Source organism: Agelaius tricolor, unplaced genomic scaffold (assembly GCF_023055355.1).
Source record: "Agelaius tricolor isolate 1412-34295 unplaced genomic scaffold, bAgeTri1.0.p SCAF_36, whole genome shotgun sequence".
NCBI lineage: Eukaryota > Metazoa > Chordata > Aves > Passeriformes > Icteridae > Agelaius > Agelaius tricolor.
The window spans coordinates 3,802,203-3,821,827 of NW_027269296.1; positions in this window are offsets into that span (position 1 = coordinate 3,802,203).

Consider the following 19,625-nt stretch of genomic DNA (forward strand, 5'->3'; position numbering starts at 1 on the left):
ACAACCACATGAGACCAATCCCAGATGCACCTGTTGCATTCCACAGCAGAAGATAATCAATGTTTACATTTTCTTCCTGAGGCCTCTCAGCTTCTCAGGAGGAAAAAATCCTAAGGAAAGAAAGGATTTTTCATAAAAGTTGTCTGCGACAGGCAGTGCCCTCCAAATCCCCAGAACAGCCTGGGGACAGCCCAGCTGCACTGTGCCTGGGGCAGTGCCCTCCAAATCCCCACAAAGAAGCAGCAGGGAGGGATCCCTTTGCTCTGGGAGCTCCATCCAGGGGCCTGGGTTTTCTCCTCCCTGTGAAGGCAGCTGTCTGCACCCGGGACAGACCTTGGCTCCTCTGGCACGGCAGCCAAAGCACCCACTGATGTCATTCTGTGAAATGGAACTTGGCCCTGGGTGAGCCAGGGCTCAGGCTGCTTCCAGCTGGCCTCCTCACTGCTTCTCTCACTGGCTTTGGGACATAATTAATTGTCTCTGTTGGAAGGGTAGTTTCCAGCTAAGCAGGGATCCTCTGGGTTTAAAAGTCAGCGAAAGTGATTTCCAAAGCACAGGACACCCTTTCCTCTCAAGAACTGGTTTGGAGAGGCAGCAGCAGCACTCCCAGGTTCCTGCCTGCCCCAATGCCATGCTGCTTTGTTTTTGGACAAGCCTGACTGCCTGGCTTTATCAGACACCTCTGGACACAGCCTGGTTCTCTGCAGCACCATGGCACACAGCTCTGCACGGGCACAGCTGTGCCAGCTGTGCAGGGTGTGCTGCCAGGTGGGTGGCCCTGAGCCCTGGCAGTGGCTGCAGACCAATCCACCCACTTGGCCTTCTCCTTCTTCCACACAACTTCTTCCTTTCACCTCTGCCCTGCCTGCAGCAAGGCTACACCGTGCTGGAAGCCCAGAGAGCTCCTGCCCCTTTATCAGCTTCAGCCCCAGCTCTGGGAGATGGCAGGGTGGGCACCCAGCATCAGCTAGGCCTGACAAGATCGTGGTGCCAGGGTGCTGTCCCCATCTCCACCCTGGTCATTTGCAGAGATGTTTGATGAGACAGCTACCTCCATCCCATCCATCCCATCCCATCCCATCCCATCCCATCCCATCCCATCCCATCCCATCCCTCCCATCCCATCCCCATTCCTTCCCCATCCCCATCACGTCTCCATCCCCATGGGTGCTCCCATCAGGTTCCTCTCAGAGCAGGAGGAGAAGAGCAAACATTGCAGCAAACTGTTTTACCAGAAAACACGCAAGTGACTTTTTAAATAATTACATCCAAATGAAAACAACGTGAGCTTCAAAGTCTGTCCTCAGGGTGCTTTGTGGTTCATGGGCTTTCATTCCTGCCAGCAGTGCTCCTTTCCATCACAGGGAAGCAGCACCAGCCCCTTCCTGAGCTGTAGGAGTGTCGGGGGTAGAATGGTCAGGATGGACAGAGAGCAGAGATCTCTGCAGCCAGGGCTGGGAACTTGGGGTTTATTGCAAAGGGCCTGGGTGCAGGGCCCTGCTGGGAGCTGCCAGCCACAGCTCAGAGCAGGCCTGAGAGAAGTAAAGAGAGAGGTAAAGAGGATGAGAGAGAGACAGAGAGAGGATGAGAGGGTAAGAGAGTAAGCGGGTAACAGACCAAGGTTCCCGTTACAATACCATCAATCTTCTTCTGTGCTGAATATTCTGATTCTCACTAACCAATCTAGTACAAGATACAAATCCTACAGCATTTCCATACAGCCTATAAGAATCATTCCATTACCACACTGGGTTACATTTTAAACCCTACAAACTCCTCTTTGGGCCCCTTCTGCCAAGCTGGCAGGGTCTGCTCTGAGCCTTGGGCCTGTCTGCAAGCAGAGGGGATTGTTTGATCCAAAGGGGATCACCTTCAGCTGCCCATGCCATTGTTTTCCAGTTGTTCAGGAACTGAGGGATCTCAAAGCTTGCTTTCATTTCAATCTCACTTAGAGTTTCCATATTCTCAAAATCTTTTGCCAGGCAATCATATTGATAAGGCTTTCCTGTTCCATCTTCCCCAACCCTGAGGTGCCTCTGGCCACTCGGGCACCCTGTGGGGCCACGATCTGGGCAGGGAGAGTGGCTGCTGGCAGGGCCTTGCTGGGACACCAGGGATCCTGTCCCTGCCCAAATTGGCCCTTCAGCATCTCCTCAATCCTGCCTTGGCCAGCAGTGCTGGCCAGGATCTGCATGGCCTCGGCTGTGGCTGCTCCAAAGGCCATCTCCTGTTACCCAAAGGCAAATGTTGATGTTTGAGGAGGGGAGATGCTGATGAAAACGGAGCTGGCTCTGTTTGTTTGTCGAAGCAGCTATTTTAAACAAGTTCTGTTCACACAGCTTGCAGATCGGAAGGAAGTTTTCCCAGCCATAATATCCTAGCTCAGCGCTGGGCAGACAATGGTTCAGCAGTTGCCCGGGATTAGCTGGTGAAATCAGCCTGGGAAGGACGTCTGGGAAAGGGCAGCACTGGATTTTGTGCTGGGGAGGCTGGGGGGGTCAGGAGCTGCCTGGGGAGCTGGGTGTGGCACGATGGGGCTCAGAGCCAGGCTCAGAGCAGGTCAATGTGCAGCTGCTCCAGCTCGTCCTGGACCAGAGCTGCAGGACAGCCCTCCCTGGCCCCTCAGCATCCCTGTGCCCTGCTTTTTTCCCTCAAGGAAAATGGTTACATGTAAAGTTTAGCATAAGAGAGTTCCCAAAGCAGCAAGCCTGAAAACAGGGCACCTTGTCACCTGCAGTGTGATGGGGAGAGGGGAATGGGGAGAGGTGCCCTGCTCCTGGAGCAGGAGGAGCAAGAGACCCCATCAGAATATCTGCCTGTGCCCTGTGCCCTGAGCCCTGTGCCCTGAACCTTGAGTCCTGTGCCCTGAGCCCTGTGTCCTGTGTCCTGACCCCTGTGCCCCATGCCCTGTGTCCCATGCCCTGTCCCCTGTGCCCCTGTCTGTGACTCTGTCCCTTGACCCCTATCCCCTGTGCCCCATGCCCTGTCCCCTATCCCCTGTGCCCCATGCCCTGTACCCTGTCCTCTATCCCCTGTGCCCCATGCCCTGTCCGTGTCCCCTGTCCCCTATGCCCTGTCCCCTGTCCGTGTCCCCTGTCCCCTATGCCCTGTCCCCTGTCCATGTCCTCTATCCCCTGTGCCCCATGCCCTGTCCCCTGTCCCCTGTGCCCCATGCCCTGTCCCCTGTCCCCTGTGCCCCATGTCCTGTCCCCTGTCCGTGTCCCCTGTGCCCCATGCCCTGTCCCCTGTCCATGCCCCTGTCCCCTGTCCCCTGTGCCCCATGCCTTGTCCCCTGTCCATGTCTTTGTCCCCTGTGCCCCATGCCTTGTCCCCTGTCCATGTCTTTGTCCCCTGTGCCCCATGCCCTGTGCCCCATGCCCTGTCCCCGTGCCAGGGCTGCCCAGCCACCCAGGCTGTGGTGTCACAGCCGCTGTTCCCAGCGTGCTGTCCCCAGGAAGGCAGACAGGGCTCCCTGAGGGTGGCAGAGGCAGCAGTGCCAGCTCCTTTATTCACTGCAGCCTCGTGTGCAAATAAAATCTTTACAAGCTCGCTTGGAGCCCTTAAAAACGCTGTTTAGGACGTGTCACTGCATTGTCTGACTCGGGCTGCTCTGCACCAGGGCTGAGAGAGGGGGCACTAAAATCTGCTCTCCATGTCCAACACAAATTGAATTTATTTTATTTGCAGGGCAAGGGCAGCTCTTGCCAGCTGTGACACCCCAGTGCCCACTGCAGGCATGGCATTGTCTGTTCCCTTGAGAGCACCCTGGGTATCGTGGTATTTTTGCCCCTGACGAAGGAGAGGAATGATGAGGAGGACTCCATTTTATCAGAGGGCTAATTAATTACTATACCATTATAGTAATTAATAATAATGGTAGAGTAATTAATACAATTCATAATTAATTACTAATTAATTACTAATATGCTACTATTAGTAATTATTACTAATAATCTAGTGATTAATAATTATCAATTAAATAATTAAATAATTAAATAATTAAACTCAAATAATTATCAACTAAATAATTAAATAATCACTAATAATCTAGTAATTAATCACTACTATTACAGTCATTAATAATGATATAGTAATTAATTACTATATTATTACAGAATAATACTACATTATTCTATATTATATTACACTATGTTACATCTAAAGTGAATCTGCCAAGCGCTCCACTGCACTTCTCTCGTGACTGTCCCAACACACACACACACCTGGATTCAATTGGTCAGTAAATAAAAACACTCACACCAGAATCCAATTATCAATTCCCTTCAGGTCAACAATCTTCCTCAATGCATTCCGCTTGTGAACAACACAGGAGCAGTAAATGAGATAAGAATTGTTTTTCCTTTTTCTGAAGTCCAGAGAATGTGAAGCCCAGAAATATTCTTGGGAAGAATTGTGCCTTGCTTTTCCCTGCAAAGAGAAATATGATGACACTGGGGGTCCCACGGGACAGGGAGCCCTCGTGGATGCTTCTCTGACCCAGAGATCCTCCTGCACCTCCTGTGTTTCTGCTTGGGCCATGCAGAGAGTGGCATTGCTGCAGTGCCACCAGCATCAGAGGGGGACACAGAAGATTAAAGCAAATTAATCTCGGCCAAGCCTTTGGCTGCTCTGCGAATGCCAAGGCGTGAAAGCTCTGACTCCGGAGGTGCACATGGAAACTCCACCAAGGGGAATTAATTGCAGCAGCACTGGCCCTCACTGTGAAGATTTTTTCATTAAATGCTCAGATGAAGCTTTCTGCTTCTTCCTCCTCTTGGTGAATCTTATTGTGATTAAATTAAAGAAATTCTTGTTAAAATGTTAGTGTCCTACTAAGGCAGTTTGTTGTTTTTCTCAGCTGCCTCTGGCCTCTTTAGAGACTTTGCTGCCTTTTCCTAACATTTTCCAGCTCTTCCCCCCTCCAGTCCGGCCTCCCCCCTGTTTCTGAGGCAAACTGGAAAGTTACAGTTGTGGTTGAGCCGTGGCTGCGGGCGGTGAGTCACGGGAGGATCCCCACTCACAGCTCGTAAACAGCGGGGGAAACACGAGAGGAGAGCTCCAGGCTGGGCTGGGCTGGGCTGGGCTGGGCTGGGGGTCACAGCGGGGTGGGCAGGGGGAGAGGGGATGGTGGGGAGGGGATGGGGATGGGGACATGATGGGGATGGGGACATGATGGGGATGGAGATAGAAACATGGGGATGGGATGGGGATGGTGAGGAGGGGATGAGGATGGGGATGGGGATGGGAAGAGGGATGGGGACATGATGGGAACGGGGATGGGCATGGTGGGGATGGGGATGGGGGTGGAGACATGGGGATGGGGATGGGGACATGGGGATGGAGACATGGAGATGGGGACATGATGGGGATGGGGGTGCGGACATGAGGATGGGGTAGGGATGGAGACATGGGAATGGGATGGGAATGGAGACATGATGGGAATGGGGAAGGAGACATGGGGATGGAGACCATGGGATGGGGATGGTGGGGAGGGGATGAGGATGGGGATGGAGACATGATGGGGATGGAGATGGAGATAGAGACATGGGGATGGGGAGGGAATGGGGATGGAGACATGGAGATGGGGATGAGATGGGGACATGATGGGGATGGAGATAGAGACATGGGGATGGGATGGGGATGGGGATGGGGGACATGGGGATGGAGATATGAGGATGGGGTTGGTGGGGAGGGGATGGGGATGGTGAGGAAGACATGATGGGAATGGGGAAGGGGACATAGGGATGGGGATGGTGGGAGGGGATGGGGACTCGGGGGTGGGGGTAGCAATGGGAATGGGGACCGTGCCTCTCCCTGGTGTGCAGGGCAAACCCAAGGCTGTTTCCTGTGGCCATCACTGAGCTGGGAGTCAGAGGAGAGCCCCTGGACCGCGCTGCTCCCAGTGCTGTGCACGTGGCCATTCCCAACCTGTGTCCCAGCCTCCCTGCATCACGGGATGACTGCACAGAGACCTGCCAGTGACATGACAGCAGTGCCTAAAAGCTTGCTAAAAAGCTGTGGAAAAGTAGAAGAGTGATAGGTTGGAAGGTTTTTTTCCACAGCTAAGGAAAAAAAATGCTCATTTGTGGGCATTTTCCATTCAGGAGCATCCTGTGCAAATGCATTGTTCCTCTTTGAATTCCTCAGCATATGGCATTCTGTGCTGTTAGAGTTTAATATTCTTTTCATTACCGATATCTAATACAGACAAGTCTTGAGGGTTACACAAAACATATGTGAGCCTAATTTGTTTTTACTGTGCCACATGGTTTTACTCCCTGCATCATTCAGTTTGTCTTTTTTTTTTTGAATCATGTGATCAGCAAAAACTTAATGCTATTTTTAAGCATGGTAAGAAAGTGAAAAACACATTTACTATGACTGCAGAGGAAAAGGAGTGTAGATTCCCCTCTGCAAAAGTAGCTGTTACAGCGTGATAGCAAAATGACACTGCTGCTGTAAAAAAGGCATTGCTTTGGCAGTGCAGTTTGTCAAAGCAGTGCCCAGCTTGTAAGGAGAATTCCTGAAAATTCTGGGCTTGTTGTGATTGATCTGACTGAGACAGATGAGAATGGGCTTCATAAATATGCAGATTTGAGGTGACAAGGCACCTTTCTGTGGGGGAGCTCACCTTCTTCCTGCCCTTCATCCTTCCCCAGCCTTTCCTCATCTGACACCTCTCTGGAAAGGTGGGCATTCATTTATTGCATAAATCATCTCTAATGCTCCTTTTTTTACCCCTCAAATTATATTATGGCACCCACACTCAAAGGGGGGATACAGAAATGTGAGTTGTGGGACTGCTGGCATTCCCTATGCCAGGAGTGAGGAATCCATGCTTGGTTCTCTGCTCTGCAGTGGTGCCCCCAGTTGGCCACACAGGTCGGGGTTGAGTTTATTTGGGAATTTGGGAGCCTGGGAATGAGCAGAGCAGGGAACAGAGAGTGTGGGTCACTGTGTCCTCTCTGCTGCTGGAACAGAAAGGCTGCAAGGGCAGGGTGGGCACATGCTCACCCAGGCAGGTCCCTGGACATGGGCTTGTGCAATGGAATGACCAATATCAGAGCACAACCAGCCTTAGCTGAAGGTGGATCTTTGGCCCAAATCTGAGCTCTGTGACCCTTAGTGATGGAGACCATCAGAAAAGGAGAAGAGGATGTGTGGGGCAGAGGGAGAAAGGTGTTGCTCACCCATGAGCTTCCCTTCCAGAGGCTCTGGGCTGCAGGAGGCTCCTCCACTCCAGCACGGGCACTGGGCTGGTGTAGCAGCACCATCCTGCTGCCAGCCCAGTGCCACATGCCTGGATCCTGCTGCAGCAGGTCAGGAAACCTGAGCCCTGGCCTCTGGTGCTGCCAGAGAGCTCCAGCCCTCCCTGAGCACAGGAAATGCTGGTGCTGCCACACGCCTCATCCTCTGCTCCCACACATGTGCCTTGTTAGCAGTGTCAGGAGCCTCCAGCTCGTGGGTGACTGCTAACCACAACCACCAGCATTAACCTCCTGCTTGGAGGTCATTTGCAACAACCCACAGAAATGCCTCAGAATTGGGCTATATTGAAAGAAGCTGGTGCGTTCCTGACATAATTAAAAAAAAAAAAAAAAAAGAAAAAAAAAGGCAGCTTTATTATTTATGTATTTGGGCCTTTGAGAATTCTGGAGTAGAGTAATAAAACTGCTGTGGACATCTGGAGCTTCCAGGGCAGGAACCCCAGAGTGGCTGTGGAGTAGGACAGCTCCATTAATGGGCTGAGGTCATGGTTGCTGCTCTCTGCTGCTCAATCACAGCAGTTGTGTGCATCCAGATGATCCTCTGGGGACCACAGAATCCAGTGTGGAAATTATCTCAGCATCCCAGGAGGAGCCTGGCCTGAAAGGTGGAGCCTGGAGCAGCATATATAAGCCAAGGAGGCATTAAATCTTGCATCACACAGGAGGGATGAAAGGGCAGAACAGGATGCCCAGCAACTTTCCCAGTGCAAATCTATCTGTTCCTTCCTTCTGTTCCTCCCTTCCTTTTCCTGGAAAACTCTAGAACCTGCAGTCAAGGCTCACTGTGGGACTCTCCTGTGCTCAGCTGGGAGAGCAGCAGGGGCTGGATGCTGTGGGGGACTGCCCCACATCTGTGTCAGACACATCCAGCATAAAAAACCCCCCATGCTGGGGAGCCTGGGCCAGCTGTGCCTTTGGGGGCTCCTGTGGATCACCCAGAACTGGGTGAAGAGCCTGGTTCTGTGTCATGGAGCACATCAAAACCTTTGCTTGCACCCAGGGCCTGGCCTTCAACGGGTTAAGGGTGATTTGAAAGATTCCTTTTGTTTAGATTCATTTCAGGTTTCGTGATTTCTGTTATTGCTGCACCAAATCACTTGCAGGCGCTCGAGGTGGGGTGGGCGCTCGGAGAGCAGCAGCAGATGTGGGATAATTGGAAGCACAACAGCAGCCACAGCAAGTGCTGCCCTGCTCCTCAGGGCCCAGGGTGCCTCTGAGGCTCAGCACACCCACTCTGGAAATTGCTCTGGCCGTGGGGAGAGCCTGGCAGGGTGGGGTGCAGGACGTGGGACAGCAAATCTCTGCTCTTCGGTGGGTACTGAAGTTCAGGATGATCCTCCTGGCATCCCAGCTTGGCTTGGAGGTTGGATCATTCTGCTTTTCTTTCAGTTCAGAAATAAAGCTGGAAAATATGGGAGTTTCTGCAGAAAGGTGAATTCTGCCAGGAATTTGGTGAAGGAAAATACCCAGACGTCTCATGGGTGCTTCAGCAGATGGGCTGTGTGCTGGTGGGCAGGGAAAACCCCAGCATGACCATCCTGGGATGGGATGGGATATGGGAAAATACAGGAATTACTGCAGAAAGGTGAGCTCTGTCTGCCAGGAATTTGGTGAAGGAACAGAACCAGAGATCTCATGGGTGCTTCAGCAGATGGGCTGTGTGCTGGTGGATGGGGAAACCCCAGCATGACCATCCTGGGATGGGATGGGATGGGATGGGATATGGGATGGGATGGGTGGCACCTCTCCCTCCTGTCACTTTGCTTGCAGCATGCTCTGGCCTGCAGCTGTGACCTGCTCCAGCTCCCCAGGTGTGCCTGTCCCAGGTGGGATGGTCACCCTGGGGGCAGACACTGCCTGGGGGTGTGGGCAGCAGCGCTGGGAGCTGTGACAGAACTGTCCTCTCCCATTGCAGAGGTGAGTCAGATGCTCTGCTGTCTGCCAGCAGCTCTCCCCTGGGCTGAGGGCAGAATCTGCTCCTTCCTACCCCCTGAGCTGCTGTGATAACAGATATCCCTGCCTGGCAAAGCTCACCAGAACCTGCCTTACTCCCGAGGCTCGAGCAGAATCAGCTGCTCCTCCAACACCCACAGAGAGGCTCTGTCAGGCTGGGATGTGCCTGTGCCAGGCAGAGCAGGGCTGATTGCAACGTGCCCCAAACCTGCTCCTCATGCTGCCAGAGGGGTGAGAACCAGGAGGCCACACAATGAAAATTCAAAGCAGCCTGTTGTAGACATCCTTTATGGAAAAATCTTTTTTTTTTTAGGATTTTTCTTAAGAAGCTGAGAACCCTCAAGAACAAAATGTAACCAATGGTTATCTGCTGCTGTGGAATGCAACAGGTGCATCTGGGATTGGGCTCATGTGGTTGTTTCTAATTAATGGCCAATCACAGCCCAGCTGGCTTGGACACAGAGCTCGGGCTACAAACTTTTGTTATCATTCTTTCTTATTCTATTCTTAGCTAGCTTTCTGATGAAACCTTTTCTTCTATTCTTTTAGTATAGTTTTAATGTAATATATACATTAAAATAATAAATCAAGCCTTCTGAAACATGGAGTCAGATCCTTCATCTCTTCCCTCATCCAAGAACCCCTGTGAACACGGTCACAGCAGCCCAATGCAATAACCAGCTGGAGCTGCAGGTGCTAATGAGATTGTGAGATTGTGTGCTGGCTGTTGTTCCCCAGCCTGAGTCTGTCAGGAGCTCTCTGGACCCCACCATGGCAACCTTGGCTTTAATGAAAGAATCTCTGTGTGGCACCCGAGGGCAGATTCACCCCTGGGATCTGTGGCACTTGCAGAGTCACAGACAGCCTGTCTCTGTGCAGAGATTAGGCTGTGGGAATCTCTCAGGTTGCTTGGCACAGGGAAGCAGGGGAACTTCTGTGTGGAGCTGAAGAACGTGGTTCATTAACTTTTCTCACTCTCCCTTTGGGGCAGATGCACAGCATGTCTGGGGGTTCACACCCCAGGAGGGCAACAAGGCTCAGGGTTAATTAAGGAGCTGACATTCCCAGAAAAGCTGCAGCCTTTCCTGGGAAAGCATCCTGGTGCTGGAAGGCACTGGTTTCCAGAGCTGCCAGTGCAGCCAGAAGGGTACCCAGAGTGTCCCCAGCCTCCCCTGCCTGCCCTGGGGGGAGCAGTGGGTGACATCTCACTCCTCACTCACTGTTGTTGTGCTGGAAAGTCACATCCACCAGCAAACCCCTTGTCATGGCTGGAGAAAACACATGTGTGTGTGTCTTTGTGTCCATTTGGGTGTATCTGTGACTGTGTGTGTTGATGTGTGTGTATCTGTGTGTAAGTCTGTGTATATCTGGGTCTCTGTGTCCATCTGTGTGTGCATCTGTGTCCATCTGTGTGTGTATCTGTATCTGTGTGTGTATCTGTGTCCATCTGTGTGTATCTGTGTGTCTGTATCTCTGTGTGTATCTGTGTATCTGTATCTGTGTGTGTATCTGTGTCCATCTGTGTGTATCTGTGTGTTTCTGTATCTGTGGTGTGTAGCTGCATCCATGTGTGTGTCTGTGTGTCCGTGTGTGTTTATCTATGTGTATCTGTGAGTGTCTGTGTGTGTGTATCTCTGTTTGTATCTGGGTGTATCTGTGTCCATGTGTGTGTCTGTGTGTCCGTGTGTGTGTATGTGTCTGTGGTGTGTATCTGTGTATGAGTCTGTGGTGTGTATCTCTGTGTGTGTCTGTGTGTGTCTGTGTGTATCTATGGTGTGTCTATGTGTGTCTATGTGTGTATCTGTGGTGTCTATGTGTGTATCTGTGTGTATCTGTGTGTGTGTATCTGTGTGTGTGTATCTGTGTCCATAAGTGTGTATCTGTATGTGTGTCTGTGTTTGTATCTGTGTGTATCTGTGGTATCTGTGTGTCCATCTCTGTGTATTTGTGTATCTGCATGTGTATCTATGCCTGTGTGTATCTGTGTGTGTATCTGTTGTATCAGTCTGTATCTGTGGTGTGTATCTATGCCTGTGTGTATCTTTGGTGTGTATCTGTGTATCTCTGTGTATCTGTGTATCTCTATCTCTGTGTATCTTTGGTGTGTATCTGTGTCTGTGTGTATCTGTGAGTATGTACAGTGTGTATCTATGGTGTGTATCTGTGTATCTCTGTGTATTTGTGTATCTCTATCTCTGTGTATCTTTGGTGTGTATCTGTGTCTGTGTGTATATCTCTGTGTATCTGTGGTATGTATCTGTGTGTGTATCTGTGTGTGTGTGTGTCCGTGTGTATATCTGTGTGTATCTGTGTGTATCTGTGTCTGTGTGTATATCTCTGTGTACCTGTGGTTTGTATCTGTGTGTGTATCTGTGTCTGTGTGTATCTGTGTGTATCTGTGTGTGTGTCCCTGTGTCCATGTGTATGCACAATGAGCACAGGTGTGTGTGCACGTGTACCAGGTGTGCACACCTTGTCCAGGCTCGAGGGGTTCATTTCTGTGCTGTCACCTTGGCCTCAGGGCTTGGCCACTGGGCCAGCACTGTGGGACTCTGGCCAGCCCAGCCTGCCTGGATCAGTGAGGGCTGGAAGGGAATTCTGGAGCAGCCACAGGGAGGGTGATGTGTCTGCCCTGTCCTGTCAGAGCATGTGGTTCTTCTTCCAAAATCCCAGCACTTCCTGCAACCTGCTCCATTCAACCCAAATATCTTTCGAAAGAAATCTGGAAATAGACTCCCACAGTATCAAAACATCCTGTTTTGACATTTTCTGAATGAATCACTTTGATTTTTATTTTTTTTTATTTTGTTTGGAATGACCTCACTGCCTTTTTTGGTACAGAAATGGATTGTGTTTATCGACAAGTTGCAACCAAACAAAGTCATTGATTTTTGCCTCACTGAAACATCTCAACCTCCTCCCCCAAACCTTCTTTGAGGTTTGATTTGCTGTACCAGAGTATTTCTAAATATTATCATTTTGTTCCATCTTAGAGCCAGATTTTGCAATCCTGAGTAGAGCCTGAGTCTGGCTGTGCAGCCCTGGGCACGTCCTGCTGGGACTGGGGCAGGACTGGGGGTCTCAGCAGGGGCAGCCCTGGCTTGGGGACATCTCTGAGCCCCCTGAGGTCACCACAGGCTCCTACCTGGGGCTGAGGGTGCTGGGGCCAGGGCTCATGTGGCTATTAGCACTATTTGACAACTTGTCAGGATTAGAAAGCTCATCATAAAACCCTCCAAAATGAGCAGTTTTTGTGTGTGTGTGTGTGAGTTAAGCTTTTCTGCCCCAACCAGGAACAGATGTCTGAACTGGTTGATGAATTGGAAACATCTGAAACAACTTTCCAAGCTGAAGTACAATAAATATACCTTTCATCACGATCCCTGCAAGAGGGTTTTAGAGGCAAAAATCACTGAAGTGTTTAATATGGACCGTGGTGAAGAATCATTATAACAAATGAACCAAATTAAATGAGAATTTCTCCCCATTTTAGTGACTTTGCTGGGACTCCAGGTATCACCTCCTGAGCTGGCAGTGGGGCTCTGTCCTGTCAGCCTTCTCAAATTGCTCTTCCATGGTCTCATCGTGTCAGCTCCCATAAGTGCAGGAGGATGGAGAAGTGGGGCCACCCCAGAGGGTGTGGGGTGCCAAAGGGCACCCAAACTCTGCCCTGGCTGCATGGGCAGGAGCCAGGTGCTGCTGCACAGGGGTGGGCAGCTGCCATCTCGCAGGACATTGGGATCCATGAGCAGGACAGACAGAGGCAGATGCATCCCTGGTGCCTCTCCTGATGGTTCAGCATCTCCAGAGGCTGCTGGTGGGGCCCCATCTCTTCCAGCATTGCCCCTGACCCCTGCCTTGCCCCCTGGGCCAGCAGTGCTGCCCCAGCCCAGCAGCTCCACGCTGGGTGGGGTGCAGGGGGAGGCTCAGGCTGACCCCAGAGTGGCACCTGGGGCTCTGAGGCTGCCCAGGAGCCAGCCCTGTCCAGCCCAGGAGCAATCAGCAAAGCATCCTCGTGTCTCAGTGCCAGGAACATCTGCCAGAGCCTGCGGGCTGCCTGCCAGGGTTCAAGTGCTGCCATTCCAGAGCTGATCCCATGACCTACAGAGATGAGGATCTTTCAGCAGGAGTTGTCAGAAAGAGTTTATTTTTCCCTCTCTCCACTTGGTTTATTCCACTGAGCAAAGTTGTGTTCTATTGATTTATTCTGAAATCATTTATTTTCCTTTAAGAAATGAAGCCCAGTATTTCTTCCTTCAAAATTCATGTGGGTTGCACAGGATTTGAGGGTCAGATTTTCAAGGGTGAGCACATCCACAAAAGCTCCTGCCTGGGCCCATAACTTCCTTTGTACATGGGAACCTGATATGAGACCCTGTGCTGTTGCTGCCAAGGGCAGGGAGATGCAACCTTGCATGAGGCTTGGTGCTTCAGGGGAAATTCCCTCCTGCTCCCCTCCTGACTCCCCACCAAGGAAAAGACAGGTGTAAGGGATTTCAGAATTGTCACTGAGGAATATTTACACATGTCACCACATAAATATGGAAACAGGACTGTGAGACTACAGCTGGGTCTCTGGCTATGCTCAGGAACCCACACTCCATCCCCTGGTTGGGATGGAGCTGCCAGTGCCTTCAAGCCCTGAGCTGCAGCCACCACCATCACGTCATCACCCTGATGGGAAAAGGTGGAAATGATCCTATGGGGATTTATTGGACACTCACTGACCCCCTGCTAACCTCTCACCATGGAGAGAGCTCTGGGCTGTGGTGCCCTTGCAGTGACACCATCCCTGTCCCTGGGAGAGCAGGAGCTGTGTCATACAACAGCTTTGCACAAATACATTATAGGAATGGCTACAGAAACCCTACAAGTGCTTGGAGCCCAATGAGTCACCAGAACATGACTCACAAACAAAGGAGACACCTTTGATGTCTCCATTCCCCAGCTGAGCTGGTGGCTGGTGGGGCCTGGGGAGCTCTGGGGCTATCACAGATGTCCCCAAAGGGACACTGATGCTCCTGCCACCCCACATGGCCGTGGTTCTCCCATGAAGGAGCTCTGGGGCTATCACAGATGTCCCCAATGGGACACTGATGCTCCTGCCACCCCACAAGGCTGTGGTGCCCCTCCCGTGAAGGAACCCTGGGCAGGGATCCATGGCCTCCAATTTGCCTGCCTCAACCTTCCCTGGGGCCTGTTGGCTAATTCCCACCCATGGCAATGGATCAGCTTCTCCTTATGGTGGGGATCAGGGGCTGGGGGACTCGGACGTGACACCCACACGTGCAGCAGGGCTTGGAAGTGCTGCCTCAGGTGATTAGAGTGAGGTGCAGCCGGGCTCCAGGTGTGGGGGCTCGGCCTCAGCCAGGAGAACCAGCACAAACTGAAGCAACTTTCTCATTTAGGGAAAAAAATATTTTGGAAGCCGCCACCTCCCTCCACTTGCCAGCAAGTTTAGAGTTTCATAAAGTCAGCCTGGTAATGGGTTACAAATGTACCTATCAGTTTTACATTTGTTTTTATTCAGGCTCAACGAGTCTCCACCAAACCTGGCCATGGCAGGGGAGGGAAGGGCCCCCCCATCCCCTGCCCTCCCCGCTCCCCTCCCAGCACACCCACAAGTGAATTGTTCTTCCATAATCTAAACCAACACTTCTCTCCGGCAAATTGGATTTCAGTTAAACCCTGTGACTTATGTGCAAATCCTGACAGCAGCTCGCCTTGCGCAAAGCTCCCTGCGGGGCGCGGAGCCACTGCGGGCACGCGGGGCTGGGGCCTCTGCAGCTGCTGGCAGCGTGGCCGGCCCTGAGCGCGGGCACTGCGGCCCCCATGGGCCTGAATCATGGGCACTGCAGCCCCCATGGGCCTGAGCGCGGGCACTGCAGCCCCCCATGGGCCTGAATCATGGGCACTGCATCCCCCATGGGCCTGAATCATGGGCACTGCAGCCCCCATGGGCCTGAATCATGGGCACTGCAGCCCCCCATGGGCCTGATCCCGGGCACTGCAGCCCCCATGGGCCTGAATCATGGGCACTGCAGCCCCCATGGGCCTGAATCATGGGCACTGCAGACCCCCAGCCCTGAGCATGGGCATTGCGGCCCCCCATGGGCCTGAATCATGGGCACTGCAGCCCCCATGGGCCTGATCCCGGGCACTGCAGCCCCTCATGGGCCTGAATCATGGGCACTGCAGCCCCCCATGGGCCTGATCCCGGGCATTGCAGCCCCCCATGGGCCTGATCCCAGGCACTGCGGCCCCCCACAGGCCTGAATCATGGGCACTGCGGCCCCCAGCCCTGAGCCTGGGTGCTGCAGCCCCCCATGGGCCTGAATCACGAGCACTGCAGCCCCCCAGCCCTGATCCCAGGCACTGCAGCCCCCCAGCCTTGATCCCAGGCACTGTAGCTCCCCATGGGCCTGATCCCAGGCACTGTAGCCCCCATGGGCCTGAATCACAGGCACTGCAGCCCCCCATGGCCATCCCTCAGTTCAGGTCCTGAATCCTGGGCACTGCAGCCCCCCAATGGCCTCATGGCCATTGGTTCACCCTCTTGATCCCAGGAACTGCAGCCCTCCACGGCCCCATGGCCATTGGTCCTCCAGCCCTGAATCCCAAGCAGTGCAGCCCCCCCATGGCTGCTGCTGCACCCCAGATCCTGGGCATTGTCCCCCCAGTTCTTTGGCACCACTCTTACAGCTCCCAGGCATTGTACACCAGGTCCTGGGTGCATCCTGGATGTTGCACCCCAGATCCTGGACATTGCACCCCCAATTAAGCAGCAAAGCCAATCCCAGCAGTGAGAAAACCAGCGAAGCCTGAGTTCAAAGAGCCTCACTCTGATGTTGGAAATTGAGAATATAAATGTTATGTGGCATGGTGGGCACTGGCTGAGGTCATAAAAGTTAGCTTTTTTTCTGGGCATTATTGAATTTTTGAAGCTGTAATAAAGCGCAGTTCCCAGAGGAGTCAGCCGAGCAGGTCTTGTCTGGATCGTGTGAAACTGAAGCTGAGCAAAGTCACTCATTTCTAATTCAGTTACATGGTGATTACATGGGCTCTCAGCTGAACAGCAACGAGGGGTTGTATTTTCTGTGATGAATGAGCACTTTTAGTGTCTGAAGTAGCAGCTGTCACACAGCTCATACTTCTGCCAAGAAAGTAATTCAGAGGGGAAGGATAAATTTTAGCTCAACTTCTTTTTTATTTCAAGATTTAGGACCAAAGATTAACAGAAGAGCCCCCAGTCCTCAGGACCCAGCCACACCCAGTGCTGGGCCAGCTGTGGATGCTGCCAGCACTGCAGAGTCTCCTGGGTCTCCTGATGATGTTCCACACTTCACCTCAGCCCACCACCTTCCCATGGCCTCTGTCCATCCATCCATCTGACCCAGATGGACACACAGCAGCTCTGGGGTTTGTTTGCTGCTCTCCCGATGCCTGAGCAAGAGCTTCATGAGAAGTTCCACCTCCTGAGCACTCTGGGTCCCCCATGATTGACTCTGCTGCCGAGAGCTCTCTGATGGAAAAAAAAATCTATTTAATTTTGTCGTCTGTTAGCAATTTAAGTTGAAGAAGTGGTGCTCGGTTCCATTGTTTTCAGCCCATGATGTTCGTGTGAGAGGTTTCTTTGATTCAGGATGCTGCAGTGCACGAAGGAACTGCAGGCACTGTGCAACAGCACATTGGTGAAAACACAGATAATTGATCAGGAGCTAATTGCAAGCAAGATACCAGTGTTGTTGTTTATTTAAAGGGATGTCATCAACTTAAAATTCATGTTTAATTTACCAGTTAATTCGCATGCTAAGATTGGAGAGATTTTGCACTGAGTCCAAGAGAGTGAGATCAGGAACGGGTGGTTTTCCCTGTCTCACATCTCCTTCACTTTATGCTCTTGGCTGCATGTCTGATGCATTCTACACTCCCTCAGAGCACAGACCTCATGGAAGCACATGCTGCAATAAAAGCAAACACACAATGCTGTGCATGGTCTGTGCTCAAAGCTTCCCCAGCACCAGCACTGCCCTCATGGCATCACACCTGGCACTCAGGGGTGCCCAGCAGGAGCAGCTTATTGCAGCCAGCTCCCCAGAATCCCAGAAGGCTTGGGGTAATGGGTTTTATCCTCCCCTTCCTCACTCTGAATTGCATTTCTGGTTTGCATTAATCAGCTTCATTGTTCTGATCAGAATATCTACAGCACAAGCAGCAGTGACAGCATTTGTCTGTTTGTCTCTTGGCACTGGCTCTGAGTATGGCAGGGCAGGTGTTGGGAACCTGCAGAGCTGCAGATGCCAACCCTTGGTCCATGTCCTCCCTCTCCAGTGTCAGAACCCAGGAAATCCCTCTGGCTGCCCTGGAGGGCTCCAGCCCCTGCCCAGGGGGCTCAGGGACCCTGGCACAGAGCCTAAGACCCCTGTGCCTTTGATTATGACCCATGGGAAAAAATTACCAACCTTAGATAAGGATCTGCAAGCCACAACAGTTTAAGTAGAATGATAGTGAATTTATCACAGGGTGAAAAATAGATTTTTGGGGTTTTTAGAATGGGGGTTCAGGGGGCAAGATGGAAGAATCTGAGTGTGTGCTGTCTTTCTTCTTCTTCTTCTTCTTCTTCTTCTTCTTCTTCTTCTTCTTCTTCTTCTTCTTCTTGGCCTCCATCTTCTGCTGTGATGTTGGCACTTTTGGATTGGTTTAGAGTAGAAGCTCACTGTCTAACATAGGTGATAGGTATTGGGAAGTTACTGTAAATATTGTACAGGTAGCTTTTAGTATAAAAGATAACACCAGTGTGCCTCAAACCAATCTGCCAGACAGACCTCAGCAGGTCACAGAAAGAATGTTATAGATAAGAAATAATAAACAATCTTGAGAATGAGAACAGAAGAATCCTGACTCCTCATTTGTCTGCTGGGCTGGGAAAAAGAGGCTTGTACACATCTCAGTCACTCTGACCAGCAGAGATTCTGAGACCCCAGCACTGCTGGGAAGCTGCAGATGCCAACCCTTGGTGCACACCCTCCCTCCCCTGCAGGCAGCTCTGCAGCCAGGCAGGCACAGGAGCTCCAGCAGCCCCAGCAGGTGCAGGCAGCACAGGCCAGGAGCTGGGGTTGTGTGAGGCTGAGCCCTGAGCACTCAGCACAGCTCTGTCCTGGAGCTCAGCAGAGCAGGAGCTCAGTGCATCCACCCCGAGCACATCAGGGCAGCCCTGCCAAGGCTCTGCTCTCACAAATGGAGCCCACGCTGGGCTGGCTGCTCCCTGTGCCAAGAGGCTGCTGATGGGTGACCCAGGGCAGTGCTCACAATCTGGTGCTGTCCTGATTTCACCAACCTCCTCCAGTAGTTTATTGATACCAGAGCAGCTGCAGCCCAGAGGAGAGGTCAGTCTTGCTGCTGGCACAGGGCAGCCAAAAAAAGATTTCTCTGTGTCACAAGGAGCTGGGCTTTCCTATGCTGCAGGTTTGGGTTACAGACCAGCTTCTAGAAATGCAGCAAAACCTGTATCCACTTCTTGAGGCAGAGCCAGCAGCAGCAGCTCCTGGAGACCTCATGGAGGAAGGAAGGAAGGATGCTCCACCAGCACCCTGTCCCCCACATGTCATGTCTGTTGTTATTTATCCTGCTTGAAGTGTCAGCACAGACACTGGTGTAGCACTTAACGTTCTGAACTTGGCCCACAAACTCTGCAGTGACATTAAGCAAATCTGCCTCTTATTGTTATTTATCTGTTTAACGAAGCAGCAGGGACAGCTCCATAATTGAGGTCAAGCTGTGTTGCACTCAAAGTAAAACTCATTGCAAACTCTCTCTGAAGTGTCATCATTTTCAAAAGAAAGCTCCTTCTGAGATTTTACAAGAAAACTTATTATTTAGGTTAGTACTTTCAGTGGAAATTTCCCTGAAGGGGAAGACTTTATATCCCAGGATCAAACAAAATAAACCCTCTCAAGTTGTGAAAAATAATGACTAAAAGTGTCTATTAATGCTGAATAAAAATTGCTGGGTTTTTTACTAGCTGTCCTGCTAGCTCTGCAGAGGCAGAGCAGGGGTGGAGGCAGAGAAAGGAGCACGTGTGCTGTGGGCATGTGGAAGCAGAATGGGTCACTTGTGTGGGCAGAGCTGTGCATGGGGACAAAGTGAGCTGGGTGAGATGAAGCTGGGCATGGAGGGACACCAGGATCCTGCCAGTCCCACCAGGGAGATCAGGGGCACCCTTGGGGACGGTCAGAGGAGCACTGCAGGATGCAGCACACTGAGCACAGCGGGGCTGAGGCAGCTCCCACGCCAGGCTGGGGGGGGCTGTTGGGACCCCCACGGCTGTGGCAGGGCAGTGATGGGCATGAACTGATGTCTGGGTGTCTGGAAGTGAGAGATGGGGATGAACTGGGGGTCTGGAAG